The 22,059-nt window shown below is 33.4% G+C and overlaps 1 protein-coding gene across 10 annotated transcripts in view; it reads left to right on the top strand.

Moving 5' to 3' along the window:
- TCF12 (transcription factor 12) overlaps window positions 1–22,059 on the top strand; it is a 374,750-nt gene that overhangs the window by 43,748 nt on the left and 308,943 nt on the right. The gene's annotated exons all lie outside the window — the stretch shown is intronic.

Consider the following 22,059-nt stretch of genomic DNA (forward strand, 5'->3'; position numbering starts at 1 on the left):
TCAAGGAAAAGAAAGATGTATTGGATATGGTTAGTATAGTTCCATATATCTAAGTAGAGAGACTATGTATACTATACTAGTAATTCTAATACAAATATAAACCTTTTGGGATTCTTATAGACATGTTAGAAAAATACTGTGAAAAAACTTAATGAATAAATGGGTTAACATGTCTGTCTTTTTCCCCTTGTGTGTCTAACCTTACTGTTAAAATAAAAACCACCAGAGTACAAGACTTTATAGTTGTAGAGCAGTCTCAAGATGTTACAGTGTAGTCAAATACATATAGTATTATGCATGTAATATTAATATTTGGGGAATGAGTGCCTGTAAAAACTGTTCTTGTGCTTTGTATTAGTAATAGTTAAGTTATACTTCCCATTATTTTCAAACTACCTGCCATTACCCATTTGTGAGTTGAGAAAACATTTTAGTGAATCTCACACATCATGATAAATGCAACAGAACAGAAGCTATGAGAATGCATCACATGTACTTAAAGGATTGCTTTTACAAAATTTTAATTATATATAATTAAATGTACATTTGTGTATAGTAGGTGGTGATATAAAATGTATTTAACAGTGGACTGTAGTAAAAAAAAACAAAACCCACAACAACAGCAACAACAACAAAATCTCCCACAAACCTTTGAAAGCCATGATCTGGTAGTTAATTTTAGCTGCCAATTTCTCTTTACTATTTTGTAAGGTGTGAAAATGATTGGATTTGCACATCTGAGGTGTGATGGGTTTGGTCTTTGTTAGTGCTGCTTTAAAATGCTTGACACTGTGGTTTAAACTCCATTCCAGATTCCTGTATTGGATAAAAGGTCTGTTACAACTTTTTTTGTTCTAGGTAGCCTAGTCTTTCAGGTCACTGACCTTTAACTTGTGTTAGACATCTTTCTTTAAAGAAGGAAGGTAGTTTTATTGGCATTGGAGACGATTGACATTTCTATCCTTATTAAGGAAAAGAGTCCAGAAACACGAAGAGAGAAACTAGAATGTAATATTGTAAAAACAAAAACGAAAAAAGATAGTATCACCTAGGAGTATGTTCTTCCAGTTAATGATGTAACCTACCTGCACTTTAGTTTGCAAAGAAAAAGGAGACTGTTGTTACTTGATTTCTCAGGTTATTATCTGATGGAAAATTTGGAACTTTTCAGACATCTCTACCTCTTTTTCAGCTCTGGAATTCTATCAAATATTTGGAATGATATGAACAACTTAACTTTCAGGAATTCAGAATCCCTAATGAATTGGAAATGAACTGCATTCATTAATATGTGTGGTCTATGTCTGGTCTGTTTGACAAAATTTATATTGAAGAATTAAATGCTCATAGTCTGCATATTGGAAAAAATATTTTAGAACTTTCCTTGAAGTGAATGTTTCTTTGAAGGAGAATTCATTTGTATTGATGTGTCAAAGCCAATATTTTTCACTCCCTGTAGAATCATTTTTTTTTGATATTGTAATGAAAATCAATTGCAAAAGATAAATTCAGCATTTAAATACTCTTTACTCTGACTTTTATTTCCCAGGAACAAACACATGCAGTTCTTAAAATGAGGTGGTTTTCAGAATTTTAACAGGTCATTGCCTTCATTGTGCTTTTTCAGTGCTTGATTTTTGGATTTTACTGTCATGGTATTTGCTGTTAAACTGAGAACTAGTTGAGTGTAGAAAGTAGAGCTTACTCTACTTGAATATAGGGCAGTAGAAGTTGAGTATAGATGAAAAAATAATTTCTTTAGGTCGAAATATTTTGCATCTGGAAACATGCTTGCTTGAACTCTGGCTGTGGTTTTTCACATGTGCCATTTATTAGCAAATATATTCTTTATGAAATTTTGACAGAGTGTGTTTTACGGCCTTTACCTTTCAGAGCCTCTATTCTTTCTTCCTAAGGAAAGCTTTAATACTAGGTAGAATTTAGCTTTGTTCATTTGAATAAGGTGTTAAATCTTTAGTCAAGGTAGGGGGACATTGTTAACTAAAGGATCACACATAATATTGTTTTTATCTTTAATTTTTTTAGGAACGTGTTTTGAAATATTTGAAAAGGGAGAAATTTTTAATCAAATTTGAGTTGGACTCAGGGTTTTATTTAATTGGCTTTCATACTATAGGACATCTGCTTTATAATATGAAAGGAGGTTCCCACCCACAATTCTCTTTGCTCTTTAGATGCATCTATTTATTTTGAAGTAACTCTGGTTCTCCATGAACTGGCATATACTGTCGATACTTTATATTACAGCAGAAATAACAATAAAATTGTTATGATTGTGACACAGGATATTCTCTGTGCGTTGAAGAAGAAACAGGCCAAGTTTGAACATTGTTCATGTATGTATCATAGGGTGCTGCTAACTTGGTTCCCTGAGAACATGAGATTGCTATAGCAACAAAGGCTCTTTCAAAGCAGAAATCTTGGCAGAGCCATCAGGTCTTTTGAAGTGCTGGGTGTGTTGATAGGAAAGGATCCAGTCAGCAGTAAGCATACAACTGTAGGCCAGCACAAGGAAAATAAGTATTTGGTTTTTAGCTTTAACTTGAAGGCAAATATATTTTGAGTTTTCCCTTCAATGCTAATCTTAGCTCCAAACAAATATTTATATGAGGTTTTCTTTTCACATGTATACTGTTTCAGGAACATAAGTTCCCAAGCATGTGCTGTGTGATATTTTGGCTGGCCTAAAGTTGTCTCAGTTTTTGGAAAAATCACTGTGTGTAATCCATTCTAGTATTAATGTGTTTTGTTATTAAAAGCAGAGTAGATAAAAATCATTACAAATTACTCAGTTCAGAATTTGGTCTTGTTTAAAAGCTAGTAAAAAACAAAAGTAAATTTTCAAACTCTGTGATTGGCCAATTGTTCTCAAGATCCTTATTCTACCTAACCAACTTTCTCTCTGTTCTATACCCTGAATCTCAGCCTTCATCATGGTTTTGCTCTTGTGACTGTTCTTGCAGCTTCTTACTGAAGTTATGCCTCCTGCATAGTGTGCCTTCTCATTTTTCTGCCTCTGAATACTACTCATTTCAGAATTTCATTCTCAAGTTTTACCTGTTATTAAGCTTTCCCTGGCTACCATATAATCTCCAGGAATCTTATTCTCTATTAGAATTTACATATTTTATCCTTTAGAGCTTAATATAATTTTATGCATTTTTTGTTTGTTTACGTGTTTTGTGTTCTGGACTTTCTTAAGTTTTTTGTTGTTGGGAATTGTGCACTTTACTCTTGTGCTTTTTTTTTTTTAAGATTTTATTTATTCATGAGAGACACAGAGAGAGAGAAAGAGGCAGAGACACAGGTAGAGGGAGAAGCAGGCTCCATGCAGGAGCCCGACGAGGTACTTGATCCTGGGTCCCCAGGATCACCCCCTGGGCTGAAGGCGGCACTAAACTGCTGAGCCACCGGGCTGCCCTACTCTTGCGCCTTTTAAGAAAAGATTGGGCACATAGGACCTTGTAAAAACTAATTTGTTAATGGTTTTAATTTGAAATTTGTTGATCAAAAAAATTATATTCAAGTAATAGATTGTTTAGCTTTTAATAAGTTGTATACGCAGTCACAGTAGATAGTGTACTATCTTGAGGATACTGAGTTACTTTTAATCCTTGATTCCAGGATGGGTAATAATTTCTAATTTTTTCCCTACCATAGTTCTTCATCTAAACTGATGAAGCCATAAATGATTTGGATGACTGTTTTCTCAATCCTCCCAAGAATGATATATAATGGTATCATTTTAGATACCTAGGAAAGAAGTTAATTCATTACATACAGTGAATGATTTACGGTAGTAGGGCTTAACTCTTATGTGGAATCACATTTGAAAATGGAATGTATATGGTATTTCTGTCTTATTCTCAGTTACCTCATGTGTGGATGACTTGTTTGAATTTTTCCATATGGTACTTTTACTATTCTCTACTATTACATCTTTTTCTAAGAAATAAAAGCTTGTAAAACTTTAGAAGAAAGCTGTTGCAGGGAGCAGGTAGAAGTTTTACAATTTTGATTTATTGGAAGATATTGGAATGGTAACCCTGTTTTAAGCACTACTACTGTCTGCAAGTGTAAAATACAGTTCCTACTTTTTAGACTTAGGTGAAAAGGGAAAGATTTTGTATTAAAGAAACTTTAAAAAGATTTTCTCCCTCTAAGAATGAAGAGGAAGATAAAATCTAGCTGCTGAATCAGGTATTTTAAGATTATTATCCCATCTGAAAAAGAATCCATTGGTTATTTGCATGCTAAGAAATGTTAAACTTCATCCTTTATTTTTAAAAGTAATTATTCACTAAAGAAGTATGTAAAGTGCATAATTCAAAATTCACATTTAGCTTTCCACTTTTGTTTACTGAGCAAGTCTATGGGAAATGCCTAGGGCCTTAGGAGAGTGCTAGGGTCTTTGGGGCCAGATAAAACTTTAGGGATATTCCTCATTCACAGTATAGTTATTATTCCCTTCATACAAGTGGAGTAAAGAAGCTCTTGCAATTATCTGATAGGAAAAATGATTTGACAGTTGAGGACTTACATATCGTTTGTCACTGTTTCTGGTAGTGTAAGTTATATTCAGGTAAATTTTCTTGAAGAAGTAATACTGTTTCCGTCATTTTTGAAGAAAATATTTATAAAATGTATTACAAGTTTTATTAAAGTTTACCAGATACCTAGCTTTATCAGAGTGATAGTCATGAATATTTGTTGTACTTTGCTCTAATACAGGGGTATTTATTATGATGAAGGTTGATAGAATTGTTTGGTTCTGTGGGAATCTTTTTCTGATTTCTGTGCATGTATATATGTGGCATTTTTATTTTTTATTTCCTTATTACCTATAGTAATTTCTTAGCTTGTCAGTTTTTAGCAGGACTGACCAATTTTTGACTTTTATTTTGCTGTATGGTCTATTTGGTTCTATAATCTAACCTTCTAAAAAACCGATTAGGATTAATGAGGTAAGTTAGTTATAAAGCCTCTTATTAAAATCAAGAGACTCTGTTGGTATATGAAAATAAGCCAGGGAATGATTTTCACTTCTCTTTTGGAGAAGAGTGCATAAGCTTTATTTAAGCTTTTTTTTTTTTTTTTTTGGTTATTTCTGTTGGCCACTGGGTATAGTTGATTGCAGTCACATGATATGTGGCTATGAGGTGTATAGGCTGTTGTCATTTCTCCTGCAAGTGACTTTGATATTAAAAGCAATTAAACTTTTTTTCCTTTTATGTAGTAGAAAAATTGAAAAAATATCAAAGTAAATTATTTATATATATTAAATGTATTTGAATATGAAACATCCAATATGATTTTGATTTAAAGGTATATCAAGTACTTAGTGAATAACAAATGTTTTTGGCATAAAATGGATGAAGCTTATTTGGATTTATAATTATTGATAGTGATTACTTCATTAAACTCTAATATACCCCCATTAAGGAACATTCTTTTGAATACCTGCTAGCTTATTCTGGTGTGAAGACTTTTGTAAAGGTAAAGAAAAATAAAGAATATTTAGATCATCCGTTTTGGTTATTGAGAGTAGAGATTCAATTGATCAATTAAGAAATACTTGTCAACATTCTTTGGTATTGGATGAAGCATAGTTTACTAATACAGTGGGTTCTGTGTAGTTCCTGAAACTTGTGGTTATTGTATGTACCTTTTTAAAACTCTGGCTTCTTTCATTCTTCTGTGTTTGTCAGTCTAGTTCACTGAGTGAGGAAGATAGAGCTGTTTTCTCCAAGACCCAGATGTGCCTCTTTCCTCACTGTGGCACTCTTGGCTTTTTGCTGAGTATTATGTACAAGAGAATGGGCCAAGTTCGTGGGAAAGGAATCAGGAATCCAACTGATTAGGACTTGTTCTGGGCTCAAAAAACGTTCATAAAGAGAGAGAGGATGTTCATTTGCTAGGGTAGGGAAGGGGCACTACTACAGGTTTTTCAGCTCAGCCTCACTGCAGTGAAAGGAGGAGATCAAGTATCAGGGCAGATATCCTAACCATTGGAGCTCTTTGAAGAAACTTGAACACAGTAACCATAGTAGAATTGCTTTAAAAAATTGTGAATGTTGTTTCATATTAAGCTAGTTAAGTGGAGGAATTTCTCTTTTAACTAGACAAAAATATCAATTTTTTGAGCTACTCAGTGGTTACTAAATGAGAATATGATGCTGATCACTACTGGGGCAGTTGACTGGCTCAGTCAGGAGAGCATGTGAATCTTGATCTCAGGGTTGTGAGTTTAAGCCCCATGTTGGGTGTGAAGATTACTTAAATAAATGAATAAATTTTAATAATTTTGATACTTTTTTGGGGCTTGGGTTTAATTAGAAATTGTTGAAAAAGCTGGCTTCCATTTTCTTTTGGATCTATTCATAATATTACTTATAGAACACTAAGCAAGAAAATAAGTCAGATTGCTTTTCAGTCCATTTGAAACAAATAGGAGCCATTTGGAAGTGCAGCAGCATGGCTTGGCTTTTACTTTTTACTCTGACTGAAATGGGAAGCCATTGGAGGGAATGACTTCTTATTTAATGTTTTAAGAGGATCACATTGGATGCTGTGTAGAGAATAGGGTAGAAAGAAAAGACCAGTCAGGAGGCTACAGAACATGTGCTTAAATTTGAGATATATACTGAAGGTAGAACTGATGAAACGGAAAGAATAGTTATTATTCTTAGGTGAGAGTGGAGAATACTAAAGGAGTAGGTTCATTTTTTTTTTTTAATCAACATATGCTGGTTGATTTTTTTTTCACATTAAAGACAAGACAAAAATCAGAACCTTTGAACTTATACTTTTCAACCTGAAAGAATCAAAGAATAGCTACAGTTTTAAAATAGCATCAATAAAGCTCAGTATTATTCTTATGAGTATTAATGGGTTATACTGAAAAAAGGTATAAAATATAAATCTCTTACTTTTGTACTTAATTTGAAGTGTTGTCGCTAAAATAAATTACAGATGTTTATTCTGAAAGATGCTGCTATGAAGGTTGGAGACTCAAATACTGATAATGGTTAATCAGAATTCAGTAGTTGGAATACTGTCCTTTAACTGAGATTTAAGTCCTCTGGCATTCATGTTCAACTTGCTCTGTGATAACCAGGCTCTTTTTTTTTTTTTTTTTTTTTTTGAGAAAGGATTGGGAATCCATTTTTATTTTTTTTTTTTTATTTTTTTTTTTTAATTTTTGGGAATCCATTTTTAGATGTGTTTAAATACGTATTAGATATCCAGATGGAGGTATTAGTAGGTAATTGAATATTCTGAATTGAGATGCTTGTAGAGATGTAAGCTGGAGGTATCCTCTTGGGGTCATATGAATAGATGGGATTTAAAGTTATGGGATTGGAGTGAATGTACATGAAGAAGAGATCCAAAGATCTGTATGCACTTCAACATTTAGAGGTTAAGATGATGAGCCAGGAGAGACTTAAGAGGCATGTCTGGAAATAAAATAGGAAAACAAGGTAAGTATGGTATTATGGAAGACAAATGAAGAGAGCGTTTTAAGGAAGAGGGGCTGCTAATAAGGGTATTAAGTGCTGCTAAGACAATTAAGATGACAAATTGACCACTTGCTTTAATAATTTGGAGGTCATTGTTGATTTTGAAAGCAGTTGTGGTAGAGTGGATGGAACAAGAATCTAGTGGGAAGAAGTTTGGGAGAGTAGAAGAAATGAGAGAAAGCAAATATTGGCTCTTTATCCCAGAATTTTGCTCTTGTGGGAAAGATAGAAAGGGTACTGTAGCTGTGGGATGGTGGGGAGAGGTAAGTGGGTCCGAAGTAGTTTTTAATTTTTTATATTTTTTAAGATTGAGAGTTAATATAGCATGTTACAGGAGGGAGGGAGGAGGAAGAATTGCTTGAGCTGAGAGGATAGACCCAAGTTGCATAGGTAGAGAGAATAGCTTTGGCTAAGAGCAAGGGCAGCTCATGGTAGCAGGAAAGAAAGTGAAGTGCAATAGATTATCTGTATGGTTCATGTTTTAGAAATATAGAAGTGTAAATACTGTTACAGTCTTTACTACTTTCTCTCTACATGACTTTTATTAAATTTAATAATAAACTTGTGACTATCATAGTACTGATATTGAAAGGTGTTGAGGAGCTATAAAATGTTTCTACATAAAGTTAAACTGTTGAAATAGATTTATTTAAATAATTTTGCCCTTCATACAAAGTCAGTGTCTGTCTGTATGGTTCCATGAATTATTAATTGTTGGACAGAAATTTTCAGATAATACTTGTAAATCACATCCTAATATGCATTAGCTTGCTTACATAACTAGTATAAATAATCATTGTCAATTTCATATGATTAGACCAGTTAAGTTTTAGCGTGGTCACTTAATGGTGGTTGACTACGGATGTGTTGTAAATTTCAAGAGTAGATATAGAGTGGAAGGAACTTTAAACTACAACTAGTCTGTCTCATTTTGCAAATTAGATTTTTGTTTAATATCATGCAGACAGAACAGTGTAATAGAATAGGAAAAAACAGAGACATAAGAACATATGGAAATTTGGCACATGATAAATCTGGCATCTCAGAGCACTAGGTAAAATGAGCTTTTTAAGAAATGGTTAACCATTTGGAAAAAAGATAAAATTAAATTCATACCTCATATCATATAGAAAAACTGCAAATGAATCAGAGATCTAGAGAGAAGAAAGAAATTCTACAAATAGGAACAGAAGACATGGATGAATTCTGTAATCAGGGTATAAAGTTTTCTCTATGACTCAAAAATCTATATGCAACAAAAGGAAAGGCAGATAAATTTGACTCTGTAAAAGTGTAAAGTAAGACTTCTGTATGGCAAAAACAAACAAAAACCCACTAATAACAAAAATAAATAGATATAAAGCTGAAAGAATATTTTGCATTATATATCACAGATAAAGGACCAGTATCCCTCCTATATGAAGAATCTTTAAAAATAGAGTGTGAAAAGACAAGACCAAATTGAAAGAGCTGCAGTAGGCAAAAGATATGGACAGTTTTCACAATAAACTATAACTTTCTTTATTTGAAAAGAAACTCACTTTCACTTATCATAAGAGAAGCCCAAGTTAAAATTTACACTGAGATACGAAAAGCATATGTACGTAAAATGAATAGAAACTATTATATTCTGTGTTAATACAAACTTTCCACATTAATTCACAACCATTGCATCCTGCACTCTTGTATATATGCATTGCTAATTAATATTTAGATCAATGATGCCACAGGGAAAGTTAACTAATCTTACACTGAACAGTGCCCTGATTATATGTTGTCACATTCAGAGTTATTTTGTTTGTGCTTGTTATTAGAGCTGGAATAGAAGGTGATGTGGCAATTTATAATAATGAAAATCAAGTTAAGAGATTAATTATATTGTTGGCAATGTAAAATGGTATAAACTGCTTTGGAAAACAGCTTGGCAGTTCCTCAAAAGGTTAATCATAAAGTTACCATATAACTTTACCATACCATATAACTTTAAAGTTACCAATTCCACTCCTAAGTATTCCATGAAAATTGAGAACATGTCCACTCAAAAACTTGAACATGAGTATTTATAGCAGCTTTATTTGTAATAGACAAAAATTAAACCAGAGGTCTGTCACTGGATCAATGTATAAAGCATTGTATATCCATACAGTGGAGTATTATTTGGCGATTAAAAAGATAAAAATAGAGTACTGAAACATGCTTACAATATCGATGAACCTTAAAAACGTGCTAAGTGAAAGAAACCAGTCACAAAAGTTCACGTTATTATATGATTCCTTTATATGAAATGTCCAGAATAGGGAAATCTGTAAAGATAGAAAGTAGATTAGTGGTTACCAAGGCTTGGGGCAGGGCAGATAATGGACAGTAGATTGTAGGGGAACAGGTGAATGACTGAATGGATATGGATTTTTTGGAGGTACTGTGTGATGAAAATGTTCTGAAATTTGATAGTGGGATTTAATGGTTGCATAGCTGTGAAATATTAATAACTATTGAATCGTACTCTTTAAATATGTGAATTATATGAAGTTGTTATAAAAGAAGTGAGTTACTATATGTAGTGACTAACAGTAAATTTTTTTCCTGTCACTAAAATGTCTGTGACCCCTTCCTGTGCATTGCTGGTGAGAATGCAGATTGCTGTCACAAAAACTTTGAAAGGACTTTGCCAGGTATCTGACAAAACAAGATTTGCATTTTTGACCCAGCATTGCATTCTGGCATTTTACCCTGAAGATTTGCTCCAGCAATACAAATATACATATGGACAAGATTCTTCATTGCAGCCTTATTTGTAATTGCAAAATATTGGAAACAATCTGTCAATACAGAACAAAGTGCTTAAGAAAACTGTAGTGCATCCACACACGATACAGGTATAGAAAAGAGTGAGACAGCCTCTATAAATTGATAAGGAGCAATTTCTAGAATTATATGTTTGTGTACACATAAACATATGTGCCTAAACATGGGCAACGTACAAAAGAGTAGCCATACTATATACTACCTTATCTATAAGAAAGAAGGCAACATAAAGTATATGTATATCTGCAAATGAAATACAGGAAACTAAACCAGAAAACGCAGACATAGTAATAAAAACAGGGTAGAAAGAATGAGGAGTGGGCATGGGATTAAAGTAGGGGAGCAGGTTATGACATTACTGAGTATACCTTCTTGTATGATTCTGACACTTGGAAATATGTTCATGTTTCACATGTTAAAATCTGTGAAGTTACAGAAAAATGAAACAAAAACGGACTAAAACAAACAAATGAACTCAGCTGATTTCAGTGAGTAACACAATTACATGTGGGTTGTGTAACTTTATTATTTTTTAAGATTTTATTTATTTATTAGAGAGTGTGAGTGGAGTTTAGGGGGCAGATGGAGAGAGAGAGAATTTTAAGCAGCCACCATGGCTCAATCCCAGGACCCATGACCTGAGCTGAAACCAGGGACTGAATGCTTAACTGACTAAGCCACCCAGGTCCCCAACGCAAGTTAACTTTAGAACATAGTATTTGGACTACATGCCTCAGGGTTGAAGTATTTTATGGGTAACGGAAGCCAGATTTCTTATTGTTGGAGGAGACACTTTTAAATATGAAAAGGGGGAAGGAAGACTGGAAGGACAAAATCCTATAGTGTTCAATTAGAATTTGAAGTATCAATATTAACTCATTTTCTTTCCTTCCATATGTGCATGTGTCTATCCATCCATCTGTCTGTCCATCTAAGAAATAGTTATAGGTGAGATGTGTGTATATGAATATACATGTATGAACACGTGTGTGTGTATATATGAATTTGTTTCATACATTTCTATACCATTTTCCCTTGCACAGATCTGCTTCCTAGCTGATTTTTAGGCAATAATTTTATCATTAATTAAACTTGCTAGGTAAGATATTATGAAATTATTTAGATGCTATTTTTGTTTTTGTAGTCGAGCCATTTACACGATGTATTTATTAAATACATTTCCTATAATATTAGACTTCTGGTTGTTTAGTTGTGAATAATAGTGATCTCCTTTAAACATACTTAGTTTAATTTTGTAATGGTTCCTTCAAATTTTCTTTTAAAAAAACGTTTGCAATATTGATAAAATGTTAGTAAAGGACCGCCTATAGCAAACGTGCTATAGCTTACGTGCAAGTGGAAAACACATCTGTAGCTATCTTTTTGTGATTAATAGATTAAATTCATTTTAACATTTGGATTTGTGTACCAGCATCTAGCTGTGGCCACGACCTAATAATAATTAGGATATGGTAACAGGTCATTTAAAATATTAGTAATCAGGGATCCCTGGGTGGCGCAGCGGTTTGGCGCCTGCCTTTGGCCCAGGGCGCGATCCTGGAGACCCGGGATCGAATCCCACGTCAGGCTCCCAGTGCATGGAGCCTGCTTCTCCCTCTGCCTGTGTCTCTGCCTCTCTCTCTCTTTCTCTCTCTGTGACTATCATAAATAAATAAAACTTAAAAAATAAAAATAAAAAAAAATATTAGTAATCAAGTTGCTTTTATCTCTAGTTGAAAAAATTTAGTCTAAATAAAAAATTGAAGGTATATTGGAATTTGCTAGTAAACCCTACTTAAATATCATATTAAAAGTATATAATTATATATATAGTTATAATCCTACTCCCACATTTTGTATATAATCATATTGCTATACTGTGAGAAAAAAAATTTGTGAACTGAAGGTATTTTAATGATTGTCAATTAATGATGTAATAATTGAATTTTAGTGATTTCAAGTTATTAGAATCCACTGTAAAAAAATTTGAATTACCTGATAAAATCTGCTTTTCTCTATAATCTGTGTGAACATATTAAAAATAAAATATGTTGGTAATGAAAAACTGGCTTTTTTATTTCCTGTTGTTTAACATGAAGCAATTCTAAGAGTTTATGGCAGATAATGGACACACAGCTAATTGCAAATAAAAATTTTAATAAAAGTGTAGAATTCAATTTTTAAAGTTTTTTTTTTGCATCTAAATTGATGTCTCTACACATTAATTTCTCATTAAAAGTAATCAAAGATACTTGGAAAAAAGGGCCAATCTCCTATTTGAGGCAGGTGATTTTCCAAATAAGCCTGAAACATCTTGTTTTATGAGATAATGAGGAAGCTTCAAAGACTATAGAATCTTGTCAGAAAGACTTAGGGTCCAATTTGAAGAGCTTTCTACTGGCCAAAAATGGGACAATTTGAGCTTCAATAAAGATAATGCCTACAATGGATTGAGACAGAATATATATGTTTAAGTATGTGAGTTCATAATGACTCCTAAAAAATTACTGGTCATAGTGGTGGAGGATGCTAATAAACTAATTATTATTTTTGAAAGTAGAAAGATTTGAGTGTTTATCTTGCTTTTCCTCTAAGAGCAATACCATTATGCAGCTAAATAATAGATGAAAAGTTTCTTTTTATAGAACTATTCTAGCTAATATAAGCAAAAAGATTTATAAAATTAGAGTATTACCATTTTTGTAGACCCTAATAAATTAATGTAATTGAATATCATGGATACTAACACCAGAGAAAGACAGCCAGAACATTTGCCTCCTAATAGAAGACAAAATACTACTCTGGAGTAGTCTTGCTTACCACCCCCTAGACAAAAAGAATTGAACTTCAATCTGATAAAACATCTAAATTCAACTACTAATTTATAGAAAATACAGAAGAGGAAAATGTTAATTAATAGCAAGTAGATACAGTCAGAAAAATTTAGACTGGGAAACTTGACAGAACAACTCATCAGTTTCTTTCCTTTTCCCTACAAAAAAAAAAAAATCTCAAAAAACAAAAGGGAAACATTTTACAATTTAAAATAATTAAAATTACATATAATTAAAAACCCAGATTCTTATTTGCACTAGCCACATTTCAGGTGCTCAATAGCCACATGTGGCTAGTGGCTACCATATTTGACACTGCAAATATATAACATTTACATTATTGCAGAAAGTTCTGTTGCATAGGTAAGTTAGTTTCATGGACTTCCCTAACAAATTACCACCAACTGGGTGGCATAAAATACACTTATTCCTTCTCCGTTCTGGAGGCCAGAAGTTTAAAATCAAGGTGTTGGTAGGGCCTCTTCTAGCTTCTTTGGCACCCTGATGTTTCTTGGTTTGTGGCAGCATACCTCCAGTCTCTGCCTCCATGTTTACATAGCCTGTTCCTTTATGTCTCAGTGTCTCAGATTTCTGTTTCCTCTTTCTTATAAGGACACCAGTCTTTGGATGAAGGGGCCATTCTAAATCCTGCTTGGTCTTATTTTGAGATTTTTAACTACATCTGCAAAGACCCTATTTCCAAATAGGGTCACACATTCAGAGATACTGGATGTTAAGACTTGGGCATGATTTTTTGGGGAGAAATAATTTTAATTTACTACTTTAATGTGCTACTAAAAAAAGAGATTGAAGAGACATATAGGGACGCCTGGATGGCTCAGTGGTTGAATGTCTGCCTTTGGCTCAGGTTGTGATCCCGGAGTCCGGGGATTGAGTTCTACATCAGGCTTCCAGCATGGGGCCTGCTTCTCTCTCTGCCTATGTCTCTGCCTCTCTTTCTGTGTCTCTCATGAATAAATAAAATCTTTAAAAAATGTATAAGGACAAACTACATGTTTGGGAAAGTGTTTGCAGTTGTGTAACAGTGGGTTGAGAGCTTAATACATACAGAGCCTTTAAAAAAGTTGTCAAAGAAAAAAAATCTCTGTTTAGAAATAGAAAAACCAGAAAAGAACACATAGATGGTATTTACCAAAGAAAGGCAACTGGCCAAGGTGCATATGGAAAATGGTTTTTAAAAAGAGACCATAATTAGAAAATGGCTAATTAGGGATGCCTGAGTGGCTCAGCAGTTGAGAGTCTGCCTTCGGCTCAGGGTGTGATCCTGGGCTCCAGGATTGAGTCCCACACTGGGATCTTTGCAGGAAGCCTGCTTCTCCCTCTGCCTCTCTCTCTCTCTCTCTCTGTATGTGTGTCTCTCAAGAATAAATAAATAAAATCTTAAAAAAAAAGAAAATGGCTAATTAAAGAAAAATTTGGCACTCTTAGAATAAAAACTATATATAGAGAGAAGGGGTTGGGGGAGAGAAGAAGGAAGGAGGGAGTGGGAGAGAAAGTAAACTGTTAGTATACATATGTAGTTACACTGGTAACTTTGTTGTTTTTTTGTATTTTGGATTATTTATTTTTAAAGTAATATTTTAGAGTAAGCTGAAGTTTGTAAAATTCAACAAATGGGAAAAGGGTAGTCGATTTTTGGTAATTGAGTTTATTGATTAACTGTTAGAAATTTGTACATGGTTTAACATCTTGTCTATACTGATTGTTGAGATACTTATCTAGAGGTTATTAAACTTTGGCACAAATCAGAATCACCTAGAGGGCTTGTTAAAATAAATACTGCTTGACCCCATCCCCAGAGTTTTTGATTCAGTGGATTTAGGTTGGGGCAGAAGATTTGTCTTTCTAACAAGTTCCCCTTGTTTCTAACAAGTTCCAATGCTCCTGTTGCGGAAACCTACCTTGATAGCCACTGCTCTATAATTAAAAAGAGAACAGAAAAGATATATGTATGTGTAGGAACTAAGATCTGTCTTTGATGCACAAGAAAGTTCTCAGTTTAGGAGTAGTTAAATGTAATTTAGAAAACATTGACTTGTTTTATAGAGAATTGTTGGGAACCTTTCACATTCTGTTTGTAACTTACACAGCTTCGTTATGTAGGTTGGTGATTTCATTGGTTTAGGTCTAGCTTTTCTGAATAAAATGGGGCTTTTTGTAGTGTACTGTATCAAATAGCAGTGTTATTTAGATGAATGAGAGTAAACCTCAGAGTAAGTGGAAATAGTGAAAAGAACAAGTGGTGTAAAGAAAAAGTCTCGGGATCCCTGGGTGGCGCAGCGGTTTGGCGCCTGCCTTTGGCCCAGGGCGCGATCCTGGAGACCTGGGATCGAATCCCACGTCGGGCTCCCGGTGCATGGAGCCTGCTTCTCCCTCTGCCTGTGTCTCTGCCTCTCTATCTGTGTGTGACTATCATAAATAAATAAAAATTAAAAAAAAAAAGTCTCATTCTCTGCATATAAAATTAAGCAGGCCAAACAAAGCAATGCATTTTTTAGGGAGACATATTTAGTACAATTATTTTTAAATAGCAAAGGAATGATAAAGCTTAATACAATGCTGTGGTTACCTTCTAGGGGATAGTATACATGCACGATATAAATATTCTTTTTTTAGAGTATTGAGTAAGACTAACAAAATAATAAAGTAAAATGCTCTATTTCCTTCATAGGAAAAAATCCAAATAAGAGTAAAACTCCCTAGGCTCTTTAGGTGAGCCTGTTGAATAACCTAGGCCAGCACTGTCTGACAGAATTTCTGCAGTGATGAAAGTTTTTTTGTTTTGTTTTTATCTGTGCTATCAAATATGGCTAATAAGTATTTGAAATGTGGCTAGTTCAATGAGGAACTGAATTTTAATTATTTAAAATTTATATGTAAACAGGCACATGTGCCTGTTATCTACTGTATTGGACACTGTAACTCTAGGCACTTTAGAACATGGGTTCTCCCTTGAGTTCTTTCTTGATCTATTAGTATTTCTCCCATGGAATATTCAGTTTGGTTTGCTTTTATGTTTATGTTTTGCTTAGTATATTAAGTCACTGATTTTTGAGAGCTATCTTGTGTCTTTTGTCTCCTTCTTCTGCTTCTTATGTTTATTGGTACCAGTTTGATTTACTTTCTTTCTCATGCCTTATATTCCTAAAATGAAGTCTTCAGGATCAGAAGCTCTACTGTACTATAAAGATTATTGAAAGCATAATAATATATACTCATTATTTGAAATTCTTTATAAAATCACTTTTTTGTATGTCAGAGTTGTATTACTTTGATTTTCTGTTGACTTTTTAAAAAATACCTCTCCATTGACTTTTCTGAGCCCCCAAACAAAATTCTTAGTAATTAATTTAGTTAATACATTGAGTCATTTTGTAAATATTGTGAACCATGCATTCCAGAGAAATGAGGAATGATATAGGAGATAGACTGTGACTTATGATGTGAGTACATATTTCTACTTTATTTTGTCACTTGATGGTAATGGAGGTTATGCATCAAAATTCTTAGCATTGTTCCTATTACTGTATAAATGTTTTATTTTTTTATTTTATTTTTTTTTAAATTTTTTATTTATTTATGATAGTCACACACACAGAGAGAGAGAGAGAGAGAGAGAGAGAAGCAGACACATAGGCAGAGGGAGAAGCAGGCTCCATGCACTGGGAGCCTGATGTGGGATTCGATCCCGGGTCTCCAGGATCGTGCCCTGGGCCAAAGGCAGGCGCCAAACCGCTGCGCCACCCAGGGATCCCTGTATAAATGTTTTAAATTTAATTTCAAAAGGGACTTGTGATATAGAACTTAAAAAAAAAAAAGACAACCCAATTGAAAAAAAAAGACAAAGGATCAAAAGAGAATGGCCAACAACACTTGTAAATATGCTCAGTGTCATTAAAATTGTTATCAGAGAAATTCAAGTTAAAACCACAATGAGACAACATTGCATGTGGATTAGAATGGCTAAATTAAAGACAACACTGGCAAATGATAATTCCAAGTGTTCCTGAGGATATGGAGCAATTGGAACTCTTACATGTTGCAAGTAGAAATGAAAAATGACACAACCATCCTGGAAATCAGTTTGGCATTTTCTTATAAAGTCAACATACACTTACCATATGACTCGACATTCTTACTACCTGGAATTTATCCAAGAGAAATGAAACATGTGTACACAATTTTTTGTTGTTCATAGTGGCCTTGTTCATAATAATACTAAATGGGAAACAAGCTAAATATTAACTGGTGAATAAATTTTTAAAAATCATGCCACAATATAGATACACTACATCCATATGAAGGAAAATTATTCAGCAACAGAAAGGAATCAATACATGCTTACATGGTTGGAATCTCAAACCATCAAGCCAAGGGAAAAAAGCACTACATATGGTATGAGTCCATTTACATGAAACTTCTCTATCCTAATGATTCTCATATCCTTTCTGCTACCTATTTAATTTTAATACACTAATATCCTTGGTTGGTAGCTTATTATAGTGCTAGATGTTTCCAAATGTCCGATACTTGTCATACAATACTTAGAATATCATTTTTAGATTTTTAGAGTTAAACTGCATATGAATAGATGCTAATTTAAACCTTAAGTTTTTTGTTATTTGTAGGGAATAAAAATAGCTGTGAGAGTATAAATTGTTACAGTAAAGGCTCACATGTTTGCCAAAAAAAAAAAAAAAAAAAGCCACTTAGGCTGGCTCAAGTAAAGATAGATGTGGGGTATCCAACATGAATACAAATACAGTTCGGTCTTATAGGCATTGAAAAATAGGAATAGAATCTGTTTTTTCTGTCCTTTTAGGGACCCATAATGCTTCTTAAATTCAGGTTCCCAGGTGGATGTCTACTTTTTGCTCCTGTTCCTTTTACAGACCAGCTTCCTTTACTTATCGCTTTGCCCAAATTTACAAGACCTCCACCCTAAGCATTATCTTTGTGTCTCACTCTTGGGTCTAACTTAGAGGAGAGCATTTGATTATGATTAAGCCAGTGGATTAATTAGTTTTGAATTGGCCACCCATATCTCATCCAATTGTTCCGGATTAGGGCATAATGTTAATTCATACAAACAAGTCTGTCTAGATTTTTTCATTGCCTTCAGTTCTAGTGTAATCTTTATTTTTGAAAGACTGTGATTTTTTTCTGTTATTCCAGCTGAGGAGTACGTGCCATCTTCTTGAGACTTGATCTGTTGTTTTTTTTTTTTCTTTTCTCTTTTCTTTTCTTCTTGTAAGTAGGCTCCACATCCAGCATGGAGCCCAACATAGGGTTTGAACTCATGGCCCTGCATTTTTTGCTTTTCTTTTTGAATTTAACTTTTGAACTTTCATACAAATATTTGAAGCTATAATTTTATACATAAGCATCCTTTGTACACATTTCTACTAAATTTTAATTTTTGAACTAAAATTGATCTTTTTTTTTTACATTAACCCAAGTTTATGTTGGTAAGTCATTATTAAGTGATTAGTATGGAGGAAATGTGCCTGTTACTTGTGTAATCATGAATCAATGTATTTTTTTCCCCCAAATCAACTTAACAGGTTTATTGTTTAGACGTCAGACATTTTGTGCTTTAAAGTTATGTTACTTTCTGAAATTAATTCTTTTGGGAAATCCAAAAATGATTATTTTGTTTCTCAGTTGAGACAGATATATGCTACTGACTGTAAGACACCTACTATTAAATAAAATACTCATATTTGGATGACTATGTTATTAGATGGGTGAGTACCCTACTTAAATTTTCTATTGGCACTTTACATTAAGACAACCATCACCAAAATTAGCTCTTCAAAAAGGTGGCTGGCAAATATATATTATTTACTCTATGAATATGAATGATGTAGTATAGTTCTGAATTCTGGAATTTAAAAAATGTCACTCACATATTGTTTTGGAGGAAAGCATATATATTCATTTTTTCCTCAGGTTATATTTCAGCTTTGCAAAAGCAGTACATGGATAAATACAGAAAGTTAAAGTTAAAAAAATTTTAAAAAATAAGAAATTAAAAATATCATATTTCTACCACCCAGAGATGACACCATTAATACTGTAGTATATGTTTGAGATGTTTTTCTGTATGTATATATGTACACATGTATTTCTTTACTAAAACTGTATCCTACTATTGTACGTGTTATTTTAGTATATGCTTTTTTCAATTAAGAGTTTTGGCTTTTCCATGTTAGCAGTTTTTTATCTTATCTAATACCCCGTACATGCTCCCATTTTTCAGCTTTCTGAAAAATACTATTTACAGTTGATCTGTCCAGACTGGGTCCAATCCAAGATGACTCATTGCATTTAATAATTATTTCCCCTTATGTCTTTAATTTAACTTAGTTCTCCCTGGCCACTCATACCTTTTTCATGGCACAGATTTTTGATTAGGCCTTGCCTTCTACTCTGCATATTTGATTTTGAGCGTAACAGGAGGGCATGTCTGATTGCTTCCTGTTGGTGCCATTTAGCTTTTTTCACCATATCTTGTATCATTTTTCTCTCAGCTCTCTATATTTTAAATAAGTGTATAATTTTAAGTATAGCTAAATTAATCTTTCAACCAGATCAGTATGGTAACTATAAATATTGAATGATTTTAATTCTTGTCTTCCTTTTTGCTCAAAGACTGGGAAAGAAAGATGAGTTTTCATGAATTATCTATGTATAAATTTCCTAGTTTAGAATACATTAATAAAAAGGAAATACAGATTCATTTATATCCACAAATGCTATTATCTTTAGTCTTTGGTAATCTTTTTTTTTTTAATTTTACTTATTTATTCATGAGAGAGACAGAGAGAGAGAGAGGCAGAGACACAGGCAGAGGAAGAAGCAGGCTCCATGCAGGGAGCCTGAAGTGGGACTTGAGCCTGGGTCTCCAGGATCATGCCCTGGGCTAAAGGCTGTGCTAAACTGCTGAGCCACCTGGGCTGCCCTAGTCTTTGGTAATCTACTTGAGTGTAAATTCAAGTTACTTCTAGAGTTTTCTTTATAAATATTTAACAAAACATTTAAATTAATATTTTCTTTAAAAATGATGTAAACTAGGTACAATGCTCAATTGTTTGCTTTCTTTACCTCATAATAATGTAACTGTAATTGATCAAAACAGAAAGTTTTAATTAAAGAATCAAGTCTTAAAATTCACATTACCACATTTTTTCAGTTTTAGGAAGTGCATAATATTGCTTAGTGCAACATGTTTTAATTATTATTTTCTGGTACATCGATTATTATAGTTGACATACAGGTTACATTAGTTTAAGGTGTACATTATTTTTGGTGATTTTACAAGTCCTTACATTTGTGCTGTGCTCCCTGCAAGTGTAGCTATTATCAGTCACCATACAATGATGCTATTACAGTACCACTGACTATATTTCCTATCCTGTACCTGTTATCCCTGTGACTTATTCATTGCATAACTAGAAGCCTGTATCTTCTATTCCCCTTCATTTTCCCATCCCCCCAGCACCCTCCCCTCTGGCAGCCTGTTCTCTGCTTATGGTTCTCTTTCTGCTTTTTTGCTCGTTTTTTCAATTGTTTCGTTTTTTAGATTCCACATCTAAAAGTGAAATCGTAATGGTATTTGCCTTTCCCTATCTTATTTCACTTGGCATAATATACTCTAGGGCCATCCATGTTATTGCAGATGGCAAGATCTCATCCTTTTTATGGCTGAGTAATATTCCTCTGTGTGTATGTGTGTGTGTGTGTGTGTGTGTGTGTGTGTGTAAGAAATATATTACATCCTCTTTAGTTTTCATTTGTCGATGGACACTTAGGTTGCTTCCATATTCTGGCTACTATAAAGCTGCAGTAAACATAGGAATACATATATCTTTTCAATTTAGTGTTTGGTTTCTTTGGGTAAATACCCAGAAGTGGAATTACTGCACATATTGTATTTCTATTAAGTTTTTGAGGACTGTCCATACTGATTTCCACGATTTCCACAGTGGCTGCATCTATTTACGTTCCTGCTGATAGTGCATGAGGGTTTCTTTTATTCTGCATCCTCACCAACACTTATTATTTCTTGTCTTTTTCATTCTGGCCATTCAGAAAGGTGTTAAGGTGATATGTCATTGTGGTTTTGATTTGCATTTCTCTGATGGTTAGTGATGTTGAGTCTTTTCACATGTGTCTTGGCCATCTGTATGTCTCCTTTGGAAAAATGTTTATTTCTTAACCAGATTATTTGGGTTTTGTGGTGTGTAATTATGTAAGTTCTTTATATGTTTTGGATATTAAAAGCTTTTTATTTTGGAGTAGTCCCAATAGTTTATTTTTGCTTTTGTTTCTCTTGCTGGTGGAGATCTATCTAGAAATATGTTGCAATGGCCCTTGTCAAAGACATTATTGCCTATGTTTTCTTCTAGGATTGTTGTATGTATCTTCTTCTAAGAGTTTTATGTTTTAATGATTATTTAAGAAAACTAATTCCTGAAAGATTTGACATTTTTGGCATAATATGTATTTGGATTCTACTACTTCTCATTTTTCTCTGTAATTGGGAAAGTGCTGATAGGTTGTGTCACACTAGATCTTAGGATGCAGATGTCCATCTACAAACTACTAAAAGATAGAAATATGAATAGATGTATCTAAAAACATACAAAGTATGAATCTTGAAGCTTCTGTGAAAATCTCATTAGTGATTTTACAGTTGTGGAGTTAGACTTTATGGGGAAAAACAAGTTTGGGCAGCTAAAATTGCAAACACAAGTCCTTTTATAGTTTTATGAGTTTTAACCCAAAATAATAAAGAAGACTCTAGACAAGTAATTTATGAAAATTTTACAAATTTCCGATTAGGTGAGCACCAT

Source organism: Canis lupus, chromosome 30 (genome assembly GCF_011100685.1).
Source record: "Canis lupus familiaris isolate Mischka breed German Shepherd chromosome 30, alternate assembly UU_Cfam_GSD_1.0, whole genome shotgun sequence".
Lineage (NCBI taxonomy): Eukaryota > Metazoa > Chordata > Mammalia > Carnivora > Canidae > Canis > Canis lupus.